The 27,507-nt window shown below is 38.2% G+C and overlaps 1 long non-coding RNA gene across 2 annotated transcripts in view; it reads left to right on the top strand.

The window, feature by feature from the left end:
* Positions 1-27,507, top strand: part of LOC119250407 (uncharacterized) — a 760,618-nt gene that overhangs the window by 720,764 nt on the left and 12,347 nt on the right. For both annotated transcript variants that reach the window (XR_008552486.1, XR_008552485.1), the window contains one exon: positions 972-1,070. This is a non-coding gene — a long non-coding RNA (uncharacterized LOC119250407). The remainder of the gene's footprint in view (positions 1-971; positions 1,071-27,507) is intronic.

Below are 27,507 nucleotides of genomic sequence, written 5' to 3'. Positions count from 1 at the left end.
GTCTCTCTTCAATAACTATAAACCAGATGTTGAGCATTTTGTCATATACCTGTTGGCCATTTGCATTTCCTCTTTGGAGAAGTGTCTTTTAAATCTTCTGCCCATTTTTTTGCCTGGGTTGTTTACTTTGTTTTTGTTGAGTCCTGTGTTATTTTTATTACATAATGATAATATTGGCATCTCTCTCACCCTCCTGAGACTATAGTTACTTATCTCTGTATAACTGATAACACCCAGATGTTTAACCCTTCTTCCTTTTTTAATTTATATTATTTTTTATTTTGTATATTTTACATTGTTCTTCATTTTCTTACAATGTATGCTTTCTCATCTCAGTTATAGTCTCCATGAAATTCCCACCACTCATTCACCTATGTACCATCACCATAGTCCTTTATTCTTCCCATCCCTGTTTTGAATCAACTCTCTTCTCCCCCTCTGCAGAATGCCTCTGGCTTATAGTTGCTTGTTGATTCTGATTTTCAGTTTATTATAATTACCCTCCATGCCTTATTTGGATTCTCTACATTCTTCCTATAAGTGAAACTAGTCATTCTATTGTGTATATGTACAACATCTTCTTGAACCAGTCATCTTTTTTGGGGCATTATAACTATTGCCCCATTTCATTTCTTGAGGTACTAATATATATGGTGTTTATATAATACTCAAGTCATTGACGTACATGGTATTTGTAAAATATAAAGTATCTAAAAAGATTTCAGAATTCACACTATTATCAGTCCATTTGATCCCTGAGATTTTGTAGTAGACAACAGAAATATAGACTACAATAAACAAAGTTTCTATTTTTATGATTAAAAACATTTACTTTTTTATTTCTAGCAGGGAAGACTTCTTTGTGTGACATTAAGGTTTAAATAGTCACAAGCACGTGTGTGCGATTTTAGAAGCCCAGATTTCTTCATGTATTTGCTTGCAAGCTGTTTGTTTTCTTCTATCTCTTCCAGCTGGAAGTCACTTAGAGTCCCTCTCAGAAAGAATTACCAGCACAAACAATGCCGATTACAGAATGAGAACATCCAAAACAAAAGTACTCATAGCTGCAGGTAAATATGTTTCACAACTAAATATTTTCGTTTGCAGCTTCCGTTATTAAAAAGGTATTTTTTTGCTTGTATTTCTTAAGCTTTCTCAATCTGTAGCATGTGAAGGTAGGACATTTGTGGGAGATGGTCTATAAAAGCATGATTTCTGCTCCTTCAAGACTACTTCTTGTACTAACCATTCAAACCCATTCAAGGAGGAGAATGTTAAACCTGAGCTAATAAGTTCCTTGACTAAACCTGAGCTAATAAGTTCCATATGAGTGGACTTATAAAGTGAGAGCATACTAAGGAGAATGAAAAAGACTAAGTGAAAAGTCTGGCATAAAACCTTATGTGTCTGGGGAAGGTATGTGGTTCTAAAAGTAGGATGATGGCCCTAGCATCAATAAGACTGTGCTGAATCTGGGAATGAAACAAAGCAATTCAATACCCAGGGAAGATTTAGCCAAGGCTCACTAAGCCCGCAGTATGTACAGTAAAAGCCAACAGGGCTAGCTACAGGCTAAAAATTGGTGATAATAGCTGATTTGTGCAGGACAAATGCCATGTGTCAGGATTCTTCTCTTCTTTCCCCAACACCAGTCATCAGCAGGTTGCACCTTATATCCTTTTTGTAGTTAGGGAAACACATGCAAAGAGAAATTAAGTAAGTGCCTACGTTCACACAAATTCTATTGAGTGGAGCCAAGCCTTCTCTGTAGTCACCTTGTCTTTTGAACCTTAATTACTGTGCCATTTTTCAGTGGAATGAGCAAGAGTTAAGTGGAGGGGAGCAAAGTAAATCTGGCTGTGTTTTCTTTTCATCTATCTAGCTGTCACATATAAGGGCAGTTTTTTCATATGAAGTACAATATCATTCTCATCAGTGAAATAGAAAATTCAAATTATGCATGTAATGGTGTTATAAAGACTGGAAATAGATATTGAAAGTGTGTAAAAGGAAGCTGAGTCAATCATCCTACCAAAAGCAATATACAGATTCAGTGCAATCACTATCAAAATTGTAACAATGTTTTTCAAGGAAATAGAACAAAAATTACTAAAATTTCTGTGGAACCACAAAGACCAAAATGGATAAATCAATTTTGAGAAAAAAAGAAAACAGTGGAGGGATCATGTTACCTGATTTTAAGCCATATTACAGAGCTATAGTAATTAAAACAGCACATTAGAATTAAAACAGACACATAGATCAATGGAATATTGAGAGTGCAGAAAAAAAATCCACACATATGTCAACACCTCACTTATGACGACGAAGCCAAACTTAACTATACAATTGAGGAAGGAAATCTCTTGAACAAATGATATTGGAAAAAGTGGACAGTCACATGTAAAAAATTGGAAGTGGAACACTGTCTAATTCCATACACAAAAATAAATTCAAAATAGATTAAACACTTGATTGTAAGACCTGAAACCATAGGATACGTAGAAGAAAATATAGGTGCTAGGTTCTGTGACATCAGGGAAAGAGAAGTCTTTCGGGACTTAACACAAACAGTGAGGGAAATGAAAGAACAATTTAATAATTGGGACTGTATATATAAAAATCTTCTGTACAGTGAAAGAAAATATCCACAGACTAAAGAACAGCCTAATTAAAGGGAGAAGATACTTCCACTTCACCCTTCCAGTAAGGGTGTGCCTAAGATATATAAAAACTCATCCAATTTAACAACAAAAAAAAAACACACAAGCCAATTTGAAAATGGACAGACGTTCTGATAAACACTTTCAAAGTGTATGTACAGATGGCCAACAGATGTATGAAAAAGAACAGTCATTATCATTTATTAGGGAAATACAAATCAAAACCACCAATGAGATATCATGTCTCACCTTGTTAGAATGGTCCACATCAAGAAGACTGCTAACAAGTGTTGTAGAGATGTGGAGAAAGTGGCATCCTTACACACTATTGGTGGAATTTGAACTGGTACAGGCATTATGGAAAGCATTGAAGAGATTCCTCAAAATAAAAAGAGAAATTCCTTATAATACATTATTCTGCTTCCTCCTATTTACTTCTAGATTACATAAACACTATTTCAAAAAGATATATGCAACATCATGTTTATTACCACATTATCTAGAATAGCCAAAATTTGGAAACAAGCTAAGTTCCCATTGACTGAAAAATGTATGTATAAGGAAGATGTGGTATGTATATGTATATACCCAGCATATAGTCAGCTATAAGGAAAGAGGAAAATTTGTCATTGCAGGAAACTGGAGGAAATTCAAAGGAATTATGTGAAGTGAAATTATTCAAAAAGATAAAGACAATATTGGATGAGTTAATGATTATGTGTAGTATAAGGAAACATAATGTATTCTTTACTTCTCACTTTTCTGGGCCATATATTATAAAATTGGCCTTCAAAATTATGGTCATTTTGTATGACCAAGTATATAAAATCTCACATTAATAGTAATTATTTCTTTGGCCATAATTCTATAGTGAGGTCAATTTCCCTGGCTATATATATATTCATAGCATCATTATCCTTTCTACTTATCGTAGCTATCATTCTTCTGTATAATTCTCTTTTTCATTGTCTTCTAGGTTAGTTGTCATTATATAGATGTAGGGCATACTTAAGTTGTGTTTAGCTCAATATTTTATATATATCTATATCTATATATAGATATTTGTATATTGGCACATAGTAACTGTACAATAAGTATCTCTTGGATGTCTTAAAAGAACAGGTCCAATTTCCAGGTCTAGAGCTCATTAAAGAGAACACCTGTAGATGGTATCTTATTTTTAATGATAAAGGAAGATCTAGTGAGAAAGAAAAGGGTGGGCGGACCAGAAGATAACAAAATAAAACCTCCTAAGTAGAAGTCAAACAGAAATGTTGGATGAAAGTTTTGAGCCATTTAGTTAAAGGATTTGGTAGTTATAGGATTTGGTAGTCTACCCTTCTTCCATTTCAATGAATCATGAGCGAACTATGTGAGGGACATTGAGGTTTTTCTAAGTTACATTTTAACATTGGGTCCAGCTGTGTGTGTTTGTGTGTTTGTGCTTATACAGTCACAGAAAAAGAGAAAGAGAAATGTATTTTTTTAGACCAGAAATGAGTACACAGTAACTATTCCTTGTGTCTCAAATATGGGAAAAAGGGTTTGCATACAAACCCCAAATTTATCCAAAATATGTAGCTTTTGTCCCATGTTTGAATTATTTCAGTAAGTTATTTGATCTAAGTTTTATCTCTCAGTTACTAGTTGATTTTTTATTTTTCCAAACAAATACCTGCCATCAGAAGACAAATGATAATTAGTAATAGGACAGTGTAGCTCCAGTGAAATGATTTTGTCCAAATAATTACATCAAATGCAAGTTGGATCTATTTTCTTTTCAAGATAAACATCATTTACTTTAGCATCAAAATTGCAGTCACGGGTATAGAAATAAAAATAGAATGTTGTTAATAATCCCAAAATGAGTAGTTCTGATTCTAATGGCACAATTAACCCCAGGAAGCTCTCCTTGTGGATTTCCTTTCTTTGAGGTACTAATAACAATCACCTTAGGAAAAGAGATGTATATATAACAGATGATCTCTTCTGTATACCTGACTTTATGTCTTGGGCCTATAGTTGTTTTTTTTTTTATTAAAAATCTTTTTTTTTTAAATTTATTTATTTATACAAGCACTGGGTACAGTCAGAAGCACAGGAGGGTGAGAGAATTCACCAGAGCCAGGAACAGAACAGGCAGAGTGACAAAGTACACTGCTGAGGGGAGCAGCAGGTGACAGGAGAGGTCTGTCGCATCATGTGGGACCCTCGCCGGCGGCCGAGGATCGAACCGCTGCAGAGGCTGCGGGCAGCTTTTCAACCCAGCACTCAACCGCTGTGCCCCCGGGGAGGCCCAGACCTATAGTTTTTTTTAGGAATGTTCACATCAACACATAATCCTAATACATCTGAGACATTGAAAGAAAGAGGAATCATATAGCCTGATGTTTATGAGCAACAATATTAGAGGTATATACTTCTGTATTGTTATTTTTTTTTAATCTGACAAACTCAATAACTAACTGATTTTGGAAGCTAATTAACTTCACCATGAATTGGGCTCCTTGTATTTAAAATGGGAATACTAGTTCTTAATTCTTTGATAAATTGTTCAGAAATAACACCACAATGCTTCTAAAGTGTCAAGTAGAGTAATCCAGCATAAACTTGAATAGGAGTAGGAATAGGAATAATCCCTTCATATTTGTATTCTGTTACATCCATGTATGTACTGACAGCATACAAAGAGAAAAGTTCTTATTTTAAATGGCAGGGGAATCCATACAATCTCATCTCAAATAGAATTGATATAGATGAGTTGACACTATCACTTTCAAAGAGCAGTGTCTCTGGAGTTATGGCGCTATAGGGTGGTTGGAGAGAAACAATACCCAGTTCTGCTATGCTTTCATCATAACAACCACTACTTAGCATACTGTTTATAAAATGTTTCAATGTAACTTCTAATTTCCTTCATCTGGGTATATGTAAATTCATAATATAGCTATTTATTCATACTCTCACATATGCGAATGACTTTAGATATTAGGAACTAGAGTTCTTCAGGGAAGACAGCCTAGCTTCCATTCTCAGTCCAGTTCCATGATGTGAAGGCAGTTTAACTAACCTGTGGATATTGTGTCTCTGTTCTCCAAGCCTCTGTCCAGTGTGGACAACAATTTTATAAGGTAGGGGTGAGGATTTAATTATACTGTATGTCTGAAGCACTAGCAATAACCATATGGTGAGAGTTCAGTAAGTGCAGGAAGCTTTTCAGGTTAAGTACTGAGCTTTTGTTTTATGGTTGTTTTTGATTATGATTAATTTTATGGTTGTCAGTATTTAGTAGACCCATAGCATGGGCTTAAAAATCAAGATAATCAAATCTTTAGCCTTTTAATGTCTTTTTTGAGCCTGGATCTTTTACATCTATGAAATAATTTTGACCTTACAAGATCATTGTGAGAAACAAATGAACTTTTATATACAAAGTAATTTGCCTGGTGACTGTCACAGTAGAAGCATGCATAAATTTGTTTTTATATTCATAAGGCAGTATATTAAAATATTATATATGGTATATATAAAAAATACTTTAAATATGTATGTTTGCTAGATTCTGGACTTGTCCTTTTCTCTGCAGTGTTTTGTTTGCTCATCCTGTTTATTTTTATGGGTGCTTAATGGCATAATAACTAACCAGGAAGCAAACAGACTTCAAAAACTGTCCTTGATGTATATTTCATATTCAAAACTGGACAGAAAAAAGACAACTTGTTTTATTCTATTGTCTTCTGTCTGTCTGCATCTATCTCTCTAGTGTCAAATGCTATTCTTTTACAAACAAAACATATCATTGACATGATTGTCAAAAACAAATGGTTTTTCTTGAACATTAATTGACAACATTGCTGGCAAGAAAATACCAATGTCAAAATCGTCCACATTCAGAGGCATGTTTCTGTTTTCCCATTCAACTGTTAAAAATATGGTCTGTCAGATGTATTTATATAGAACTTGCTATGAAAAAAAAAAACAAAACAACTTTTTTGTAATGAGCTCTCTGGCCTTAAATAATATCTTAGTGTCAGAGTATATGTCACCTAGTATTAAATGAGTACTCACTATGGAATTAACCACAATGTTAGCTCTATAAACACAAAGTTTATGTGGCTCATGCACAGGAGGAAATTTTAATATATTGGAAAATTCTGGAATGAAGCAATGGAGACAATGAACTCAGAATTAAATGCGTTGGTATGGAATAAGAAAAATACAATATTGGGGTGGGGGTAGGCAGTGTATTTCTAGATCAGTTGACACCAAGTTATACTTCCAATAGGCCCTTGTTTTTTTTTTTTTTTTGGCCCTTGTTTTTTTTTTTTTTTTTAAGTTTACTAAGGTAGGGAAGTGATTGAGAAACATGATGAACAAAAGATCTGACACTTGAAATGACAAGGTAGGCTAGGCATGTTAATTAGTTAATTAAAACAGTTAAATAACTACTATTAGAATATTAGGGGAAGAAAAAGAAATGGGAGAAATTAAGGCTAAATCAAGAAACAGAAATTTGGACAAGAAGCATCTTTAACTTGCAGTGCCTGGAAGCCAAGGACAACATGTAAGCAGAGAAAGCACCATAGAGATTTTGTTGTTGTTGTTGTTGTTTACTTAAAAATGTCTTATTTCAGTTTTTTAAAAAATTAACTTTATTGATTTATTTATATCTAGAAAAAGGTCTAAAATTCAAATTGTACTGTAAAAGACCCCAAATAGTCAAAGCACCTTTGATCAAAAAAAAAAAAAAAAAAAGCAAAAACTGGAGGTACCCATTTTACTTCCTGACATCACATTGTAATCAAAACTGTGTGATGTTGGCATAAAAACAGATAAATACATCAGTGGAGCAGAATAAAGTACAGAGAAATTAACCCACACATTTACTGTCAATTGGTTTTCAACAAGCATGCCAAAACACACAATGGGGAAAAGCAGTCTTTTCAACAAGTGGTATTAACAAAACTACATATCCATATACAAAACACATGAAATTAGACCTATCTCATAGCATGTAAAAAATCAGCTCAAAATGGATTAAAGAATTAAACATAAGACTTGAAACTATAAAGTTCCCAGAAAAAAATCATAGAAGGAAATATTAACAGTGGACTTGATAATAATTTTTTTTAAAAGATTATTTTATTTATTTATACAAGAACTGGGGCACAGGCCAGATCTGCAGGAGGGTGAGAGGATTCATCAGAGACAGAGTGCGGAGCAGAACAGGGCAAACGGACCAAAATACACTGCTGAGGGGAGCAGCAGGCGAGACAGGAGAGGTCTGCTGCACCATGTGGGACCCTTGCCGGCCTGCCGGGATTGAACCCATGCTGCACAGGCTGCAGACAGCTTCACAGCACAGCGCTCAACCACCTGCGCCACCAGGGGAGGCCTGATGATAATTTTTTTTTTTAATATGATAACAAAAGCACAGGAAACAAGCAAAAATAGAGAAGTGGGATTATATAAGACTAAAATACTACTGCAGAACAAATACAATAATAGACATAATGAAAAGTAACCTATGAAATGGGAACAAATATTTATAAACTCGATCCCCAATAAAGAATTAATATTTAAAATATATCAGGAATTCATACAACTCAATACTGAAGGTACAAATTAATTTAAAAAAACAGGCAAAGGACTGAAATAGATACTTGCAAAACAAGAAATTCAAATGGTGAGCAGACATTTGAAAAAGTGCTCAACATCCCTAATCATCAGGGAAATGAAAATCAAAATCACAATGAGACATCACTTCACATCTGTTAGGATGACTATTATCAAAAAGACAAAAGATAACTAGTGTTGGCAAGGATGTAGAGGAAAGGAAACCCTTGTACACTGCTGGTGGGAATGCAAATGAGTACAGCCATTATGAAAAACAGAATGGAGATTCCTCAAAAAAATTAAAAATAGAACTAACATATGATCCAGCAATTCAACTTCTGGGTACACATCCAAAGGAACTGAAATCAGGATGCTGAGGAGACATTTGCACTCCCACATTCATCACAGGATTATTCTTATAGTCAAGTTAGAGAATCAACATAAATTCAGTGGATGAATGAATAAAGAAAATGCCAGACAGACAGACACACACACACACATCCTGGAATATTCAATTTTACAAAAGAGACAAATCCTGCCATTTGTGAGAGTGTAATGGAGCTGAAGGGCATTATGCTAAGTAAAGTAAGTCAAAGACAAATACTGTGTGAGCTCATTTCTATGTGGAGTCTAAACTCATGATACAGAGAACAGGTAGGTGGTGCCCACGGGTAGAGGCAGGGAGAAATAGGGTGATGCTAGTTAAAGGATACAAGTACATCATAGAGATCTGATGTCCAACAGGGGGACCTAGTTAACATACTGTATTATATACTGAAAATTTGCTAAAAAGGGAGATCTTAAGTTAAATCCCATGCTCTCCCCCCACACCACACAAACACACAGATAATAGAAACTATAGATAGGTTGATTAAATTTGTTGTAGTAATGTTTTCCAATGTATATGTCAGTCAGATAGTCATTATTTCATTGGTTTTTTGCTTTCAGTGAACGAGGAACTAAAACTGCAGCTTCTAAAAATTTCCTCCAGATTTTCCTACATAACTATCAAAAATTCATCTTTGACTTCTTTCTATATAATGTCCAACAGGGTAAACTGAACTTCCCCAAGTAGAAGCATATATAAAATAATAATTCAAGGGCCTCCCCTGGTGGCACAGTGGTTGAGCGCTGGGCTGCGAAGCTGCCCACAGCCTCTGCAGCGCCGGTTCGATCCCTGGCCGCTGGTGAGGGTCCCACATGGCACGACAGACCTCTCCTGCCACACCCGCTGCTCCCCTCAGCAGTGTATTTCGTCGGTCTGCCTGTTCTGTTCCCCGCTCTGGCTCTGGTGAATCCTCTCACCCTCCTGCGTTCTGACTGTACCCAGGGCTTGTATAAATAAATAAATCTTAAAAAAAAAACAAAACAATAATTCAAAACAAAGTCTTTGAAGTCAGACTAATTTGGGTTTTGGCACATACTCTTAATCATCCTCTTTAAATCTAAAAAAAAAATGGGAGGTGTCTCTTAGTCCATTTAGGCTGCTATGACAAACAACCATATGCTAAGTGACCTATAAACAACAGAAATTTACTTCTCACAATTGCAGAGAGTGGACAGGGTAAGATTAGGTGTCAAGGTGAAGGCCACATCATAGTACATGGCCAGTTTCTCCACTGTAGCCTTCACACATGCAGAAAACCTCTTTTATTAGTATCCTAACCTGATTCCTGATGGTTCCACCATCATTACCTAGCAGAGGGATTATGTTAGTAATGAGTTTCTCCTTCTACTGCATGCCTAGAACTTTCTCTTCCCCAGGGCTGGCTTCATGGGCATGTGAATCAGAGTAATGGCACAAAGCCCCACACTAGGTAGGAAGAAAAGGCAGGAAGGAGGGAAAGGAGAGGCAGAGGGAGGAAGGGCTGGCTGTTTTAGGATTTAGTATTCCACAGTTGCTGTCTTGAAATTCTTAATAATTTTATCTGTGAGATTGTATTTTGTGAGAGAGAATGGAGCATGTGCCAAGGCTTAAAACTTTGATCCTCATTATAGTATCACCTAACCCCAACGCCCTGCCCACCTGTCTCCTTTTTCCTCGAACCCTGTACCCACCCACCTCTTCTTTCTTTCTCTTACCTGTAACTTCTGTCACCCTCCACCTGGCAGGAACATGGGTGCACAGGGTTAGGAATGGATGTACCTGCCCTGTGGGATTGTTGGGTGAGACATGAGGTGGCTATACCTACTCTAGGCTGTAGCACGATGGTGTTTCTGGCAGATGATTTACCAGAGACTGAAGCTCCTCAGGACAAAGCCTTTGCCTAGGACAATCCAGTTACTACCTATGTCCTGGATTGGAAGTTTAAAGATACTTGAAGTTAGTCATCTGCTGTTGTGTTATTGGTGAGACAGAGCGGGGAGCAGAACAGGCAGATTAAGTGAAATACACTGCTGAGGGGAGCAGCGGGTGAGACAGGAGAGATCTGCTGCACCATGTAGGTAGCTCCCTGGCTGGGGATTGAACTTGTGCTGTAGAGGCTGTGGACAGCTTCACAGTGCTGTGCTTAACCCCTTGTGCCACCAGGGAGGCCCTTAGTTATGGCTCTTGGTTAATCTTCTGACATGCTTTGTTCTATATTTTCTTCTGATTGCAATGTTCATCATCCCTCTTATCCTCTGCCCATTCCTTGCAAGTACATACTCATCCATGTACATGTGAAAGTATCTAAAATATGACATCCCCAAGGGGCCTGTATTTACATTGCTGGCTGGGCCATCTCTTCATGCATGTCCTCTAATCACACCACTGCACAGAAGTACATATCAGAGTTGTGATTAATTGCTGTGTGATCTCTGCATGTTTTTGGTGTGTCTGTCACTAACCATATTCTGCACTCATGTAGGGTTTGTAGTTTTACTCAACATGACAGTTTGATACATAGCTCAGACCCTGCCACATAGCATACATTTTAATGCATAAATTAATGATGGAAAATGTACAAAATAATGTTGCAGCAAAGGAAGATGGTGGGTGATTAATAGAAAGAAACATTTTAAGCAGTGGACACATTATTCTCGATGGATTCTCTTTCTTGCTTTTTATGCACCCCCTTTTTGAATACTTATGGCATCTATTCAGGTCTCTGTGTATATTTATTTGTGTGTTCTCCATGCAGTTCCTTTCTTCCAAAACCCCCCATGGTAGCTCTGACAAATCAAGAGAGTATAACCATTGCTTTGGCTTGCAGACCTCTGCAATGCAGCCTCAGGTAAAACTGCTCCAAGAGCCCAAAAAGAAAGCAAGGAGAGTCTACTTCGAATGGGCCAGGATGCCATCTTTCCCCTCAGATTTACTTTTCCTGCATCTCTAGACCATGCTGAGTTTTGCTTGAGGGAAACTGTGTCCTCAACAACTTGAAAGGCTTAGTCTAATTCCTGTATATTGTGATGATATTCTAGAAAAGGTACGTTCATGTTTTGTAGGTCTTGAACCTTTCAAAATTTGAGTGAAGCCTTCTTTAAGATAAAGGATATACACTCCAGAATGTAAACTTGTATGAAATGTAGTATTTATTTAGAATGAGGAAATAAATCAGAGCAGATCATAAATTAAAAAAATCATATAATGAATACAACACGATGCAAAAGAATAATGTATTTTTAAATTAATGGACTCCTTGAAACACTTTCATAATATTTTTTATCCCTAAATTATAATCTTGGGCAGCTGCATAATTTTATGGCAGCTTTAGATTATTTTGTTTGGTAGGGTGAAGAAAAAATTAATTTCAGTCTTCTGGCAAATTTGTTTTTTATTTTTTTATTAAAGTGACAGGTCTGTTTTTGGATGGGGTAAAAACTGTGCTTAGACTCGGCATCATGAGAGGTAAATCTTTTCTTTAAAAAGTTGCAAGTGTATTTGTTGGAAGAATATTCCAGGGACATATTTTAAATTTCAAATCTTCTTTTTTTCTCTTCTATCACATAAATCTGGTGCCAGCACTAGAGCACATATTTGCATTACAATACCCCCATCAGGATGGTGCTATGTTGGGAGGTAGGTCAACCTTTCGAATTCCATACTTTGAGACAAGTAGCAATAACTACCACTCACAGCACAACTGAACTCCAAACACATATTCTGCTAAATCTCCATTATCTCGGCACAATTTTCAGTTAACTGGGTCCCCAAAATAACTACAGGGCCCCTCACCTCAAACCCAAGGGAGAAGTGAGGCAAAGATGGGAGGGGAACAGTGAAGGATAGGACAGTGGTCTTAACTAATTGAGGTTGTCTTTTACATTGGGCCTCCCTGGCTGTGCAAGGGGTTAAGACACAACCTATGGAGCTATCCGCAGCCATTGCAGCACAAGTTCGAGCCCTGGTCAGGGAGCTACCCACATGGCGCAGCAGACCTCTCCTGTCTCGCCTGCTGCTCCCCTCAGCAGCGTGCTTCAAACTAAGTAAACTGTTCCAAGGACAAACTGGTAGAACTAGCATTTTCACTATGGAAATTTGATTCCAATTGGAACTTTTAGCCAATGCATACTACTGCTTCATGGCATTGTTTTGTTCTTCCTGTTCCCTAATACACTGAAAAGGAATAGAATCATCTCTCCCTATGATGTAGAGAAGAGAATCTAACATTTGGAATGTAACGAAATTAAAATAAATTCTTTCTTAAGTGTTATTAGTTAAATGAGCCAGTTCTTTTGTTGTTATACTTTCTTTTGCTTCTCCTTTGTAGTATATTTTCAAGTACCTACTCTTTATGATACTTTCTGAAGAATGACTGAGATAATACAGGAGGCACTTTATAGCTCTTGGGATTAAATGACATTTCTGAACTTCAGTTTTTCACGCAGTAGCTGTTTGACCTTAAGCAACTCTCTTTCCCTTACCTGCATGATGGGATTACATCATTTATTTTCTATGAATAAAATGAAAATGATATGTCAGTTATAAAGTATAAAGCTAAATGTTACTAATATCTTCTACTATCTTCTATTGAAACCATAATTATTACAACATTTAAATTGACTGACCGTTATGGCTATTAATGAGCTTAAGTTCAAGTCTTATTGACCTTATTTTATGACGTGCTCACAGGGTCTTAAATGCTTTCAACTGTGCTGTTCTCCACAGGAAGATCAGAAAAGCAAAGGAAAAGTCAAGTAAGACTTGTGCTTATATCTATCTTTGAGAAAGCTGAGGAGATAGGAAAAAAAGGTTTGAGTCTGTCCTATCAATTAGAACTCAGCTCCTTTCTTTGACACTCTGTTCCCCGCGTAGGTAGTGATTTAGCACCCAGGTAAACTCCTCGGTCACCTTTACTGTAATTTTTTGTCTCACAAAGAACAAATCTGCCTGGAATATAGAAATAACATTTTGAAGAGTCGGCATTCAAAGAAATAAAAGACCTGTTTATGCATTAATGTAACTGCATTTCAGACATGTTCTCCAGATTATCCCTTTCTTTTGTATAATGATGGTGACATTTTCTTTGGTGTTTCTTTAAAAAAGTAGACTGTAAACACTGAGAAAGAAAAAAGGTGGCAATACCTACACAGTGCGTTTAAATATATTATATTAATCCGTTTACATGATTTTATTCATTTATTCACATCCCGTGTCTTCCTTGGACCTCAGTATGCTATGAGAGCTGTACCTATCCCCTTCATTTTAATTTGGACTAAACCCCAATGAAGCTATGCAAAAGCACAGGTATAAAAAAAAGATGGGATGGTCTATTATATGAGGACAGGAAACAGAAATACCTATCACTCTCCCCAAGTGAGGATGTGACATTTTCAGAAGAGTCAAAAAAAGTTGCAAAGTCACCTTTTCCATTTTCTGCCCATTTAATAATGGTATGCATGTGTCTGTTAGAAGAAAAGACAGGGTAAATCACACTAGGGAACAGTAATTCACTTTGGGCAATTATCAGCAAGGAGTAGTGGGGAAGTTTCCAAAATGCCAGTGTGCGCAAAATATTTTTGTAGTAAGATTAATGAGGCAGGGAGAGAAATACCCTTCGCGTTGGCACACAGTGGCCAAGTGCTCCGACATTGTACCACGTGCTCACAGAGTCTTAAAATGCTCTCCTATGTTGTTCTCCACTGGAAGATCAGAATGGCAAATGAAAAGCACGAGTGCATTGTTCTTAGGAAGTCAAGCTGTTCCTCCTCTAACTTGTGTGTGGCTCTTGAATTGCTGCTGCCAGTAATGCTTGGTCTTCTTGCTGGTCTTTTGCCTATCAAGTTACTCAATAAGGTTTTCCTCTCTGTGGAAGGAGATTTCAGTACAACAAATGTTCTGTAGAGTTTCATATCTTCTCAGTCTAATGGGACTTCAAGGTTCTTCCTCCATTCCTCAAATGTTTAATCTGATTTAATTTTTTTTTTAAGGTTTACCCAACTGTCCATTTGGGCGTTCACTCTTGCAACATCTCTCCCTGCCCCCAGGCCGAGCTTGAGGACAGAATACAGTCCTGTGGCTCCTCATTACTGTGACTGCCTAAACAAACATGTTCCTTTTTTTAAAAAAATATTTATTTATTTATTCATACAAGAACTTGTGTGTAAGCCAGAGGTGCTGGTGTTGAGAGGATTCACCAGAGAGAGTGGGGAGCAGAACAGGCAGATGTACTGACATACACTGCTGAGGGGAGCAGTGGGAGAGACAGGAGAGGTCTGCTGCACCATGTGGGCTGCTCCCTGGCCAGCTGGGGATTGAACTTGTGCTTCAGTTGATGGCAGTAGCTTGATAGTTCTGTTTTTAACACCTGCGCCACCAGGGAGGCCCACATTCCTTTTGTTTATGTTATTATTTTATGTCAAAGGATTAGACACTGATAATATGGGAAAGTAGAAAATACTGACAAAATTATAATGTGAGCAATGGCAAACAGTTTCAAAAATAACCCCAATTGTATGGCACTATCCCAATTCTGATTCCTAGATTGATTTTTTTTATTTTTTTAAGATTTATTTATTTATACAAGCACTGGGTACAGTCAAAAACGTGGGAGTGTGAGAGAATTCACCAGAGCCAGAGCAGGGAGCAGAATAGGCAGACTGACGAAGTACACTGCTGAGGAGAGCAGCAGGCATGGCAGGAGAGGTCTGCGCGCCATGTGGGACCCTCAAGGGCGTCCGGAGATCGAACAGGTGCTGCAGAGGCTGCGGGCAGCTTCACAGCCCAGCGCTCAACCACTGTGCCACTGGGGAGGCCCCCGAGACTGATTTCTAACTTCCCTCCGAAGTAACAAATGGACATTCTTTTGATTCAGGCTCTTAAATTGTTTTCTTGTCCATTGGTCTGACCATATATATTTTTTCTCTTCTACAATCTAAACACCATGACATTTTAATGACCTTTAAAATGAGTGGGCCCCACACAAGCATATAGCATAGCACAGACAAGGAGCTTCCGTCTCCAAATGGCCCATTTGCAAAGTTGTCGAGTGCTGCAGGTTGGGATCGGTTTTATTTAGCCATTTGTTCCACTGTAGGATAGTGCCCATTTCCTTCCCTTAGAACTTTTCCCCTCAGATCGTAGGCCCAAGTCAGGATCCCAGGTTGGTGATATGGTCAGCAGCTGGTTTATTGCTGGGTCCTCCTTTTCTGGTTCTAACCGGAGGGTCCCCGCTGCCTCACTCCCTCTTTCTAATATCACCCTCTCCTATTAGGGCCATCCCTTGTCTTTTAAGGTTACACACCCTGGAGATTTTCACCCACAGTATGGGCGTCCCCTATATGCCTGGATTCAAATACTTCTAAAATATTAGGGAGTGATTTGGTTTCCTTCTTGACCTTTCCCAGAGATTTATTCATTTATGCATACAAGAAATTGGGTACAGGCCTCCCCTGGTGGCACAGGCAGTTGAGCACTGTGCTGTGAAGCTGTCCGCAGCCTTTGCAGCGCTGGTTCGATCCCGGCCGGCTGGCGAGGGTCCCACATGGCTTGGCAGACCTCTCCTGTCTCGCCCGCTGCTCCCCTCAGCAGTGTATTTCATCAGTCTGCCTGTTCTGTTCCCTGTTCTGGCTCTGGTGAATCCTCTCACCCCCACACCTCTGGCCTGTACCCCAGTTCTTGTATAAATAAATAAATAAATATTAAAAAAAAAAAAAGAAATTGCGTACAGGCCAGAAGCGTGGGATGGGGGGCGGGGTGAGAGGATTCACCAGAGAGAGTGGGAAATAGAACAGGAAGATTGTGAAATACACTGCTGAGGGGAGCAGCAGGCGAGTCAGGAGAGGTCTGCTGTACCATGTGGGTATCTCCCTGGTCGGGGATCAGACTTGTGCTGCAATGGCTGCTGGTATCTTCATAGGTTGCGGCTTAACCCTTTGTACCACCAGAAAGGCCCAAGAACATAAATTTTGATGCATATGTGTATTTCTGGGACAAGGAAGTAAATGCCTTTAAGGACCTATTTTGAGGACTCTCCAGCACTGTCACTTCTTCTCTACTGGTTCTCTACTGCCCCAGTTCCTCCTGGGTAACTTCATGTATGTCTCTGCTTTCAGCTTCTACTGTAACTATGGCTCAGTCATTGCCAGAATTGCAGCAAGAATGATAATTGGCATTTGAAAGATATTTCTAATGTCCGGCACTGTACTAATGCTTTGCAAACATTATACCTTTAATTCTTCTTGTTATTGATCATAGATGAGATAATTGAGTCTCAGAGTTTAATGTATACAAGGTGACATAATAACTATGTGACAGATCAACTTAGAACACTAAGTCATTGTAATCCTCAAGATCCTTGCTCTTAACCTTAAAGTCAAAACTGCACTAGAAATGCTTGCCCAACCACACTGAGATCTTTATATAGCTCTCCTTATCTGAATGTAAACTTAAAAGGTCTTGGGGAAAAAGTCTGCTGAATGCCAATCAGTGAAAGCAGTGCCTAGGACATTGAGGATGCTTCATACTTATTTATTGAGTACATGAAATATATAGTGGCCTAATTTTTAAGCAGAACTGGAAAGAAATTTCAGAAAATTTTTACTTGTGAATTTTCTGATAATCTCTTAACACTCAGATATACAGGGCAGCATCATTGTTTCTATACAGAAAAGTTTCTTACAAATGCAGACTCTCGGGCCTCCTCTGATGGTGCAGTTGTTGAGCGCTGGGCTGCAAAGCTGCCTGCAACCTCTGCAGCACCAGTTCGATCCCCAGCCACCGGTGAGGGTCCCACATGGGACTCAGACTCTCCTGCCACGCCTGCTGCTCCCCTCAGCAGTGTATTTTGTCAGTCTGCCTGTTCTGTTCCCCTCTCTGGCTCTGGTGAATTCTCTCACCCTCCCGAGCTTCTGACTGTACCCAGTGCTTGTATAAATAAATAAATAAATAAATATTTTTAAAAAAATGCAGACTATCACCTTCTCATGGAGGTGAGGGATCAGCATTTCTGTTGATGGGACTTCCCCGGTGATTTCTATGCAAATTAAGTTGGAGAAGGACTGACCTAAACACAGGTAGAGTTCTTTGAGGCAGAATGGTTTTTTAAAAGTCTCCTCTTCTATGTAAGAGGCATTTGTTATGTTCACTCTGCTAATTGCCAGACTCTCTAGGATTAAGACTCTCCAGGACTAACACCGTTATAGACCTTTATAAATATAAAGTTGGAAAAAAATGACTTGCTTAGTTTGAGAGAAAATTAGAGGTCTATTCTTTTAAAGGTCTACCTTTAAAAGAGAGGAAGGTACTGCTGTAAATAAACTTAGGAAGTTTTTTTAAAAATAATTTGGAAGCATAAAACATTATGAAATCTCTTGTAGGCTGTCTGAGGTCTTTACAAAAATTCTCATAAAAAATTGAGAGCTCCAGGCCTCCCTAGTGGTGCAAGGGGTTAAGCACCACACTGTGAAGCAACCCACAGCTTCTGGAGCAATCCCAAGTGGCCATGGAGAAACCCACATGGTGAGGCAGACCTCTCCTGTTTCGCCCACTGCTCCCTTCATCAGTGTATATCGGTCAGTCTGCCTGTTTCTGTTCCCCACTCTGTCTCTGGTGGATCCGCTCACCCCCCGCATCTCTGACCTGTACCCCAGCTCTGGTATGTATAAATAAATAAATCTTAAAAAAAAAAAAAGGAAAAAGGAAAATCGAGTGCTCCATAGCTACTAACTCTAACATTCTTCTAGCCATACTATCCTTAGTTGTATTACCTGAGGAAATTAGGGAATGTTGGTAAAGGATGTATGTTTATTGAAAGGGATAGTCTTTGTATTGGTTTTCTAATTCTAAATAACTTTTTTTTTTTGATTTTTTTTTTATAGAGGCATGTTTTATTTATTTTATTTGTTTGTTTGTTTTGTTTTTACATGCACTGGGTACAGTCAGAAGCGCGGGAGGGTGAGAGAATTCACCAGAGCCAGAGTGGGGAGCAGAGCAGGCAGAAGGACTGAAGTACACTGCTGAGGGGAGCAGCGGGCGGCAGGAGAGGTCTGCGCGCCATGTGGGACCCTCCTCCGGTGGCCAGGGAGCAGCCGGGGATCGAACCGGCGCCGCAGAGGCCGCGGGCAGCCTCGCAACCCAGCGCTCAACCGCTGCGCCACCGGGGAGGCCCGGTTTTCTAATTCTATAACTCATAAACTTAAAAGAAATTATTACCTGGGATGTATTCAGTATCCATACTTTTTAAAAAATATTTTATTTTATATAATTCTTTCTTATAAATTTTTTTCATTTTTGCACAAAATATGTATTTTCATTTTGGTTATATTCCCCATACACTTGCACCCCCCCCCCTTATTTTGACCCAAATACTTCCTCTCCCTGCCACTCTCCAACCTTCCCCATAGTGTGTCTCTGGTTTATAGTTGCTTGTTGATTTTGATTTTTTTCTTTATTATAGTTAGTCTTTTTCTAAATTCCTGCTATGAGTGAGACCATCCAGTATTTTTCTTTTTCTTTCTGGCTTATTTCGCTGAGCATGATCCCTTCCAGCTCCATCCATGTTGCTGAAAATTGCATGAGTTTATCTTTTTGGATTGCTGAGTAATATTCCATTGTGTATATATACCACATTTTCTTGACCCAGTCATCTATTTTTGGGTAATGCTTAGCTATTGTAAATAGTGCTACTATTGTAAATAGCTTAGCTATTGTAAATAGTGCTACCATAAACATAGGGGTGCAGGTGCCCTTTGGAAGTAATGTTTCTGTGTCATTTGGGTAAATACCTAGAAGTGGAATTGTTGGATCATATGGAAGCTCTATCTTTAGTAGGTTGAGCAATCTCCACACAGCTTTCCATAGTGGTTGGACCAGTTTGCACTCCCACCAGCAGTGCAAGACAGTTGTTTTTTCTCCACACCCTCGCCAACATTTGTTGTTGCTAGTTTTTTTAATGTGTGCCATTCTCACTGGTGTAAGATGGTATCTCATTGTAGTTTTGAGTGCATTTCCCTGATTATGAGTGATGTTGAACATTTTTTCATATGCCTGTTGGCCATTTGCATTTCCTCTTTGGAGGAGTTTCTTTTTAGCTCTTCTGCCCATTTTTTGACTGGATTATTTACTTTGTTTTTGGTGGGTCTCATCAGCTCTTTGTAGATCAGTCCTTTATCATTATTGTTGCATGCAAAAATTTTCTCCCAGTTGGTGGGGTTTCTCTTTGTTTTGGTTATTGTCTCTTTTTGCTGTGCAGAAGCTCTTTAATTTGATGTAGCCCCAGCTGTTTATCTTTGCCTTCACTGGCACTGCTTTGGGTGATGGATGTGTCCGTAAAGATGTTTTTGAGGTGCATGTCATGTAGTGTTTCACCTATATTTCCTTCTACATATTTTATAGTTTTAGGTTTTATGTCTAGTTCTTTAATCCATTTTGAGTTGGTTTTTGTGCATGGTGTGAGGTAGTAGTCAAGCTTTGTTCTTTTGCATGTAGCGACCCAGTTTTCCCAGCATCTTTTATTGAACAAACTTTCTTTGTTCCAGTGCATATTCTTTGCTCCTTTGTCAAAGATTAGTTAACCGTAAGTCTGTGTGTTTATTTCTGGATTTTCTATTGGGTTCCGTTGGTCCATGTGTCTGTTCTTGTTCCAATACCATGCAGTTTTGATTATTATGGCTTTGTAGTATAGTTTGAAATCTGGGCGTGTGATACCTCCATTCCTTTCTATTTTTTTCAGGACGGCTTTGACTATTCAGGGTTTTTGGTGGCTCCATATGAATTTCATCAATATTTCTTCTATTTCTTTGAAGAATGTCATTGAAATTTTTATTGGAATAGCATTAAATCTTTAAATTGTTTTTGTTAGGATGGTCATTTTGATAATGTTAATTCTTCCAATCCATGAGCAGGGGATGTCTTTCCATTTCTTTGTGTCTTATTCTGTTTCTTTTAACAGTGTTTTATAGTGTTCTTTGTATAGGTCCTTTACCTCTTTTGTTAGGTTTATTCCCAAATATTTGATTTTTTTTTGTTTCAATAATGAAAATGATGGTTTTCTTGATTTCTTCTTCTTCAGATTTATTGTTATGTATAGGAAGGCTACTGATTTTTGCATGTTGATTTTGTATCCTGCCACTTTACTAAACTGATTGATGAGTTGAATTAGTTTTTCTGTGGAGTTTTTGGGGTTCTCTATGTATATTATCATAGCATCTGCAAATAGTGATACTTTGACTTCTTCCTTGCCTATTTGGATTCCTTGTCTGTCTTTCTCTTGTCTTATTGCTCTGGCTAGGACTTCCAGTATTATACTGAAAAGCAGTGGTGAGAGTGGACATCCTTGTCTTGTTCCAGATCTTAATGGAAATGCCTTCAGCTTTTCACCATTGAGAATGATATTGGCTGTGGGTTTGCCGTATATGGCCTTTTTAAAGAAAACAAGTAACAATAATTTCTTTCAGAATCACCAGTAAAACACAGAGAGATAGGGTGACTTTGAGCTGAAACAAATTTGGGAAACATTTTTGTATCAGAGCTTGAGTGACAATGTCTTCTTTCTGATCCCTAAAACATAATAGAACCGGCCCTAAAATAGTGCATTCAGTTTTGACTGTAATGCTTTGAAAATAATGTGCAAAAATTGGCACAGTCTTTAAGAGATGAGGAAACAGGATAACTAACAGAAAATTGAGAAATGATAGAAGGAACTGACGGTATTTCAGAAGGAGAAGACATATTTGAAGGAGTGATGACAATCTGACATAGCGTATATACCCTGGCGAGAGTGATTAGAAACCTGGTGAGTAGCCTCACTGTATAGAAAGACAGTGTGGGGGCCTCCCTGGTGGTGCAAGGGTTTAAGATGCAGCGCTAAGGCTATGAAGCTAACCCCACAGCCACTGTGGCACAAGTTCGATTCCCTGGCAAACAAGGGAGGTGTCCCACATGGCGTAGCAGGCCTCTTCTGTCTCACCTGCTGTGCCCCTCATCAGTGCATTTCAGTAGATCTGCCTGTTCTGCTCCCCACTCTGCCTCTGGTGAATCCTCTCACCCCCCACATTTCTGGCCTGCACCCCAAATTTTGTATGCATAAATAAATCTCGAAAAGAAAAAGAAAGACAGTGTGGTTGAAGAAACTTGTCCATAATAGTTAGGACCACCTACGTGAGTTTTTTGCTACAGAAAATGTCAGTGAGAAATTTAAACAAACAAACATACGCTGTGTTGGTGGGAGGATGATGTCAGACATAGGTCTCATATGTCTCTATGGCCAGAGCTTGCCATTCGTGGATGACCAGGCCTATGTTAAGGTAAACCTGCTATTTCTTGCCTGAGCTGCCCCTTGCCTTTCACTGTCTATTATCAGAACTTTCCACCAGCCTCAGAGATGATGAGGAAACTAGTTCTTACATTTTGCCCTTGAGCTCAGATGCTTGACCATTTCACCTTCCTTTGCTTTAGATGCGTATCATTTCTCACTCAATAATTATATTACACTGTCAGGGTTTTCATCATCACCTCATAAAGTCTCTACTTATTTTCCTTAAACTGACTCCCTTTTTTAATGTAAATAAATGTATCTTAAAAGGAAACTTTGTATTACTACACATGGGAAATTAACAAGTGTTAATAAAGTGCTAAAGACATGTTAACATAAAGCCCAGACTTCTTTGTGAAATGTAATTTGAAAACGTGAGAAGGAATGGAAAAGAAGTAACTTTCTCTCTTAGCAGTTCAGTGGCATTTGACTCTCCAGTAAGACAATTTTGAGTATTACTCATACTTATTATGCTTTGGTGAATGTCTAAGGCAGTATGTTTTTGATGCCCTTTGAGCTGACTTCTCTGAATTGGGGATCTACTGCACACACACACACACTCACACACACACACAAATTCTTTGACTTATTTTCTACAACCTTGGCTTTTTATACCAACCCCTCATGCATTGCACCCTGCTGGTATTGGGCATCCATTTTTTGTACCCTATACCGTAGAGTTTGACTTGAGCTGATAACTCTTTTCTTTCTTTCAGTATGTCTATATTAAATCCTCCGACCCATTAATTTCTTTGTGTGACATCTTTTATATCCCAGAGTCTCTAACATCTCATTCTACTTAAGCTGTGCTATTGATGACAAAAATCCTGAAATTATGTTCTTGATACTTACCTTCTTTTTCTAGATGACTGACTAGTTAACTGACTGGTAAGAAGAGGGTTTGGTTAGAATGACATTGGGGTGAATTTGTTCTTTACAATCCAACAATAGACCCATCATTGAAAATGTAAATTGCATTCCCATGTGAGCTGTCTAATTTCTTAAGTCATGTGCTCTGTGTGAGGGGAAAAAAGGCAAAATGATTAATAGCAGAGTCTTGCGTGCAGAAGGGGATCGATTCTTTGTACTGAACGTTTTGGTGATAAATGCTAAATCTGACATCTGTCAATGATTTTGCCCCAGTGCCGTTGGCACTGTGCAGCTTGTGGTGTAACATCAAGATTATAAGCCTTTGAATCTGAATTATAAGCCTGATTCTGAGTCTAAACTCTCTACTAATCAAGAGAAGCTCTGGCCTAGTCACTCAATGACTGAGAATTAATACTTGTAGGAGGTTATATAGTAGGTCTAAATCCATGCCTGTCTTAGAATGGTATGGAAAAGGACCAGCATAAAAGAATCTTAGAAGGATTATTGGTGAATATTAAATGCCTCACATTGTGGGAAGAGAGAATAAAGGAATGCCAGAAAATTAACCCTGAAAGTGAAAAGTAAGGCTTTTTTTCATCAACTCTGAAATGGGAAAATATCCTGAATGTATCATACGAACACCACTATCGTAGAAACCCAATGTCAACTTTATTTGCACATATCCTATCTTTTACAGAGAGAAAAACATAAAAAGATTGTTTAAGTTTATATTTCTTGACTTTAACAGTATCTAATTCTTAAGACAACAACCTGTGAAAAATAGAACATAAAGTTATATTAATCCTTTTAAATGTCTGTGCATGAGCCTAAATCAAATACCCTCCCTGCCCCCCAACACTCACACACAGACACATACACAGACGCATACAACTTGCAGGTATGCTGTTTGATAGGCTGACACAATGATGGTTAAGAAAAATAAATGTATTAGGGAATTACTGTTTAGTTGTTTAGGAAATGGGATTTCAAATTCATTTAAATAAGGTGATAAAGACCTTTCAGCCCTATTCCCTCTTGTTTTATAGTTTCATTTTTTAATAATTTTTTTTTGGCCAAACAGTGTACCCTAAGTAGATGTCTACATGTTTGACATAATGAAACAATGCCATTACTTTATTTAAAAAAATTGCCAGTGTAATAATAACCCAAATAACTTCTTATAAGCTACAAATGTCTGTGTCAAAAGAGGAAGGAGAATTGCATAGACTGGAGCTATTTCCTACCTCTCAGACCTTCATATCTGGATGTCTTTTTTCATAGCATAAGCGATAAATTGAATGGCATAATTTGATGATGGACATAGAACTGTGTATTAGTTTTTATTTTGACAAAATCATTAAACATCACATAGGTTGAAAAATGAATCACGGGGCCCTCAGCCTGCCTTAGAAGATTGCACTTCATAAACTGAATTGCTCACATGGGCAACATTTTGGTGGGAGTTATAGATTTTCTAGCATATCTCTGATAGATAGGACTAATATAACTTCAATAAAAACTCTGGATATGTCAATATAAAATTTTCCCTACCATTGAAAGATGTAAGATACTCCAACTAATAAATTGGACGACAACCTATTCCTTAAGGTATACTAACGTACATACTGGGTTACAACAAGCAACAAAATCATTGAGGTAATAAACCACAGTCACAGAGGAACCATTGAAAAAGGTTTCTCTTCATTGCAGAACCCAGCATGATGGCTGTAGGTATCAATACCCTCAGAATGTTAATTTCCAATAGTGCACCCTGCTGTATGCACAATGATTTAGAACTACCTATAAACTATACCTCAATGTCACATATGCCACTTATATTTATGATACTTCATATGAATTATAACACATAAACTTTTACTAGTCATGCAAATCCATTAGCGGGCCTTCAGCTGTGGAATATACATGTTAATACATTTTGAGTTTAATGGAAGTTTGTCCATAATATATGAACTTGGTAACAAATTCTGGTTAATCGATAGTGGTGGTATTGGTGGCATCCATTTTTTGTACCCTATATTATAGAGTTCGACTTGAGCTGATAAGTGGGGTTTAACCACATTGGGCCTGTGGTGCTATATAGATTAAAAACACAAAACCAGGACATCGCTGGTGGTACAAGGGGTTAAGTTGCAACACTGTGAAGCTATTCGCAGCTACAGCAACACAAGTTCTATCCCTGACTGGCCAAGGAACTAACCCACATGGTGCAGCAGACCTCTCCTGTCTTGCCCGCTGCTCCCCTCAGCAGGATATTTTGGGCAATCTGCCTGTTCTGCTCCCCACTCTGTCTCTGGTGAAGCCTCTCACCCCCCACCTCTGACCAGTACCCCAGTTCTTGTATGCATAAATAAATAAATCTTTAAAAACCCACAAAACCAAAGAACTACCAATAAACTATACCTCAGCTACCTTTAGTTTATAGGTAGTTCTGTTTTACACAATTACCCCAAAATTTTACGGTTCCTGGAAACTGGGTATTACTTAACTTTTCAGAGCTTGTGATCATTGCTTGAAAGTTGAAGATGATAATAAATATCTCCCAGTGAGTCTTTGGTAGTTAAATATTGAAACAAGTAGCACAATCCTTGATAACTAAAAGATATTAGTTTCCTTTCATCACCCATGCAGGTCACTTTATACCTTCATGACATAAACACTACTGTGATATTGTCATTTATAATAAGAACCTGCTGGGGCATAAAATAAATCATTCCCCACCCCTTTGGGTTATCTTTGGGCTGGATAAGTAAGGAAATTTTGGAAAAGTTAGCAAAGAAAAGAAAATTAATTTAATAACAAAACCTATGAAGAGTTCACATAATTGCCAATTTTAAATAATAATCAAACAGATCGGGAATATTTTTTCAGGGTTCTAGAACCTGGGCTCTTAAGGACAAAGCAGGGATACTTCACAAAACGGACTTGAAGAGGGTAACCACATCTTGAGAGTAACTTGAGATTCTTAGAGACAGCATGTTTACTGATAAACCTAGAAAAAGGTGAGACCCTCCCTGATACACTCTTTTAAGTCATATTAGGGAAAGCAGTGATTGCTTCTTAGATTCGCAAGGGCCTATGAATATGGGCAGGGGTAGAAGTTTCCCCTAGCCTTCAGAGCTAGGCGTATAATGCTTTAAATAATGGAAATAGACCCCCAGAAGTTCACAGAGCCTTGTTTGACCTCTGGTTCTCATACCAGGGTGATAAGAGACCTATTTTGGACTTCATGAGAAAACCCTCTGTGGCATTTGGGGGGTGACTCACAATACAAAATGTGTATTTGTTCTTTGTCCCCATTTCTGGCACAGAAATCCTAAAGCCTGGGAATTTCCTAAGTGATGAGAGCAACAACATATTATCATGGACCATACCTAAGAATGGGGACCCAACCATATGAGCAGAGGGTTGGAACTCTCAATCCCTCTACAGACCTCCTGACAATGCTTAGGCAGTCATGCCTATGTAATGAAGTGCCCATAAAATCCCAAAAGGACTATGTAGGAAGACCTGCCAGGCTGGTGGACCAGAAAATTTCTTGATGTCTTAGTTCAGGGTCCCAATCTCTCCATGAGGACACAAGTTCCTTTTTAGGGGACTTTGTCCTGTGTATCTCTTTATGTGACTGCTTATTTACATTCTTTATAATTCTTTGTATTAAACTAACAATCTCATGAGTAAACTAGTTTGCTGAGATCTGTGATCCACTCTAGAAAATTCATTGATCAAGGAAAGGTGTTGGGAGAACCTCTTATTTATAGCCACTAAGTCAGAAGCCTAGTTAACAGTCTGAGCTTGTGATTGGTATCTAAACTGGAGGGCAGTCTCCTGGGACTGAGCCCTTAAGCTGTGAAATCTGATATTATCTCTAGGTAGATAGTGTCAGAATTGAGTTGAATTGCAGGAGCTTGTGTCTGGTGGTGTGGAGAAAATCTCTGCCATGTTGGAATTGGTAGGTAGAATTCTCACTGCTCTTGATAGTATGCCTTTTCAATTTCATTTATTTCTGGAACATAAATCACTTCTTTCTCCCTTTGTATTAGTCAAGGTCAGAGAAGTAGCACCAATTGTGTGTGTATGTGTGTGTGCGTGTGTCTGTGTGTGTAAATGAGTCTCCCTATATATAGAGAGAGAGACTCATTCCAATGAATTGTGGGGGCTGGCAAGTCCAAAATTCGAAGTTCAAGTACAAAAGTCCCTCTTGCTGTTGGGGTGGGGGTGCTGGATGTTCGGCAATGCAGTGAGGGAGTAGTTGGGGGTCAATCTTTGTTCTGTTAAGACCTTCAACTGATTGGATGAGACCCTTCACCCTACTGATGGCAGTCTGCTTTATTCAGAGTCCACTGATTAAAAGCTAATCTCATCTCAAAACACCCTCAAAGAAACATTTAAAATAAATGTTTGATTCAGCCAAGTTGACACACAAAATTAGCTATTACCTTTTTATTCATAAACCTATCATTATGTCTCTTTGTCAAACATTGTTCTTTCTCTAGAACTCTACTCTGGCAACTGAGCTTCATATTTACTACATTTTGTTAACTGGTGAACATCAGATTATGAAACAGTCATTTTTAAAAAGTTGAAATGAGTATAAAATGCATTTACTAGGAAGGAGGTACCTTTTATTTTTAAACTGTGTAGGTACAAGTCAGAAACTTTGA

The sequence above is a fragment of the Talpa occidentalis genome, unplaced genomic scaffold (assembly GCF_014898055.3).
Source record: "Talpa occidentalis isolate TD23 unplaced genomic scaffold, MPIMG_talOcc4v2.1 talOcc4.17, whole genome shotgun sequence".
NCBI classification, from domain to species: Eukaryota; Metazoa; Chordata; class Mammalia; order Eulipotyphla; family Talpidae; genus Talpa; species Talpa occidentalis.
This window is presented reverse-complemented; position numbering and strand designations above follow the sequence as displayed.